The 3269-nt window shown below is 45.3% G+C and overlaps 1 non-coding gene across 1 annotated transcript; it reads left to right on the top strand.

Moving 5' to 3' along the window:
* The first annotated feature begins 776 nt into the window (after window positions 1-776).
* On the top strand, window positions 777-858 carry trnal-aag (transfer RNA leucine (anticodon AAG)). Its single transcript has one exon. It is a non-coding gene; the product is annotated as a tRNA-Leu (tRNA).
* Window positions 859-3269: the final 2411 nt, after the last annotated feature.

Here is a 3269-nt window from a genome sequence, read left to right as displayed (position 1 = left end):
CTTTTCGATTGAGGTGAACAGAAACTGCATTTCTAAAAAGCACCATGGAACTTGTTAAACTTTATTGAGTCGCTTTTTCTCATCGATTCCCACACAGGTTTCCAACTCAGTTGGTATCGATGAGGCTCATGTCCAGGTGTGATAATCTCTGCAGCAAATTGCACGGTTAAGGTAAAAGGCAAGGAAAGTGGCATCTCGAACCGGCCCCGAGGTCAGACCTTCCTCACAATGTAATCTGTCGTTCTCGGATTGTAATGCTACCTCCGGTTTTAGGGTGGAACATTCTTTGGGAACCTTATTCTGCAAAACAGACACAGTGACTGAAACTATGCTGCACGGTATGATTTGGGACACGGCCTGCTCAGCTTTGTGCATTTTCCCTGTAGTCCGGTGTGTTTCATGTTCCGTGTAACCGTGAAAGTTGTCCTGTTTCGAACAATGGGTGAAATCATTGAGCAAAGCAAGAATTGAAACTGCAGTAATGTCAAGTAGCTCATGGTAATTTGACCCAATCATAACCGATCATATATTCTCACGCACTCACAGATACATTTGTAGCTGAATCCAGTCTGAGAAGATAGACTCAGCTTACCAGTGATTTTTGTCTGGATTGATGGGCTATCGTTAACTGCTGAGAAATTGATATTGTAGACGCGCACATCCCAGCAGCTGTGCGAGTCGGAGAGGGATCAAGGAACCCTTTTCACGTGAGTTTGCATCTGTTGTTATGCAGGAACACAATTGGAAGTGCAAGAAAATGGATTCGCGCGTATGTTGGTAGTGTGGCCGAGCGGTCGAAGGCGCTGGATGAAGACTCCAGTCTCGAAAGAGGCGTGGGTTCGAATCCCACCGCTGCCATTTCTGCTGAGCAGCTCCAACGGAACAGCTGGTTTAAATGCTGTTTCAATCCCTGCCTCATTTCTGTTTAAAACAGAAGAAAAATGAGTTTGCTTCCCGGCGAATTGACTGCGGTGTGGGAAAGTGCCGAATTTTCCAAAGTGTCTGTGCTGTCATGATCGTGTTCGCTTCCCGCGCGGAAAATCGCCAGCAGCTCTGCTGTTGCTTTCTGTTCCAGGCAAGTTGAGCTTTTACTGGAACCGAATGGAGACTGTTATTTCATCGTTGTTGCGAAACAGACTCCTCCGGTGACTCGACTCGTCGTTATTTGGTTTTCTGGCCAATGAGAAAATCGTTCCAATGTATTTCGATGTCATATGTTATTGAATTTCTCCCACTTCCTTCATTTCCGTCCTGCAGTCATCGGAAGGGAAAGGTAATCTAATCGAGACTGTGATTGGTGAAATTCACTTTTTATGGCCCATTCTTATTATGTTCTTTCTTTGTCTCTTTGCAGCATTGTCTGGGAAGTGGTGGTGCACTCAGGCTCCAGTCTGTTTGAAAGAGTAGTTTGGAATTGCCCTGTTGTTAGTTGTGTGATTACTTTATGGTTCATGCCCCCCGACACTCTCACATTTAGCATTCATGCTCGCTGTGTCTGAAAATGCATTTGGTTTTCCAGTTTTGTTTGTGTTCCGTGTTAAATGCTTTCTGTTTTGCGATTCGCTCAATACATTACGAATTAACAGGGTTTCTGAGGTAACTTCCAGCTGCAAAAATCCTCAACTGAGAATCTGGGAAACTTTCACGGAGTATGGTCAGTCGGAGCAAAAGTCAGGAAGTCGTTCGTTTCTGCAGTGTTTCACAATGCTACCTTTCCCGTGAGCAGTCGAACAGACGAAATGATTTTGCCACAGACTGCGACGGTAAGCTCCGCAAAAACGTAATTCTTTAAAGCAGGTGTAAGCAACACAACATTATTGGGGTACACCGCGTGGAAACAGATACTTCGGTGTATCTCGTCCATGCTCACCACATAGCCAAAATTAAACAAGTCCCATTAAACAACGAGCTAACGGAAACAGAAAGGTGAAAGCTAGAATGGCTTCAACTTTCAGTGCTGGATGCCACTGACCTGCAGCGGGGGCGTCTGCGGCTTGTTTCTGTAGTGTAGTGGTCATCACGTTCGCCTTACGCGCGAAAGGTCCCCAGTTCGAAACTGAGCAGAAACTGTTTTGCTCTTCAACTGCAGCCTTTGACATCGACAAGAACGGAGCTTTCTTGCTTGCTTTCCCACGTGCAAACCTGCCTTCGAGTTTGCTTGAATAAATCTTCTCTCGTAGTGCAGTGCAATGCAATGCAATTCCATTTAATTACTGTGCAAAGCATTGTAAAGTTTTTCTCCAAACTGGTTCTGATCATATGCCATTCTGTTTGAGAGTGTAGTTACCCCCTTCTGATCCTTCCACGAAAAGCATGACCGCATTCGCATTCCTTGCGCAGGCGGCCCGGTTCAAAGACAGAGAAGAAGCTGATGTGCTGGTGTCACAGTGCACCACGGATTCCTCAACTAGTCTGTCTGTCAAATGTATCGCAAAGTCGTCTCTGAAAGACCTCATTTGGAAGGTGTCTGTCGTTGTTCAACGTGCGAGAATTGGCACCAGAGGTCCTGAATCATGTTTTGGAGCAGTTCGCACGTTAGTGGCTCATTCAAGCAGCAACAGCAATGAAAGAAATTACACTCTCAGTGGGACCTTTGGACTTTCACCAGAGCTGCAACTGCTTCACTTCCCCACTCGCCCTCCCCGATTACATTTTCCTGCTCCTCAGTGATTTAAAGAAAACCAAATGGACGCGATGTCATTCTGTAGCCTCTCTGTCGATTCCTCGGTTTCAGTTCCAACATGGCTTAGATCTCGGGGCCCACCCTAACTCTAGCGACGCCACGAAAGCAACCCTGTTTCCCTCAGTGTAATAACACGCCAATTGTTTGAAAAAAATGACCCTCTGAAGAGTAACCCACCCAAACACATTTCCCGATCATATTTCTTCAAATTTATTGCTGACTGGTGCACATCTCCCTGAACACAATGTGCGATTTAGCATGGCCAGCTCACCTAACCTGCACATGTGGGATTGTGGGAGGACACCACAGCAAAGTCACATAGACATGGGGAGAATGTGCAAAGTCCCCACAGTCACCCGAGGACAGAATCAAACCAATGTCCCTGGCGCTGTGAGGCAGCATTGCTAATCACTGAGGTACCATGTAATCTTATGCATTAAGTAAAATCAGTGAAATATACGAGAAAAACAAGTTTCAAATGGACACTCTCCGACATTGTCAAAGCATGTCAATCTTACATTCAATACGAATCGGTGTATTGAAAACAAAAAAAGTCCCTGATATTCATGAATTAACAATAATTAAA

The sequence above is a fragment of the Chiloscyllium punctatum genome, unplaced genomic scaffold (genome assembly GCF_047496795.1).
Source record: "Chiloscyllium punctatum isolate Juve2018m unplaced genomic scaffold, sChiPun1.3 scaffold_210, whole genome shotgun sequence".
Classification (NCBI taxonomy): domain Eukaryota; kingdom Metazoa; phylum Chordata; class Chondrichthyes; order Orectolobiformes; family Hemiscylliidae; genus Chiloscyllium; species Chiloscyllium punctatum.
Note: the sequence above shows the minus strand (reverse complement) of the source record. Positions and strands in the feature narration are given on the sequence as shown.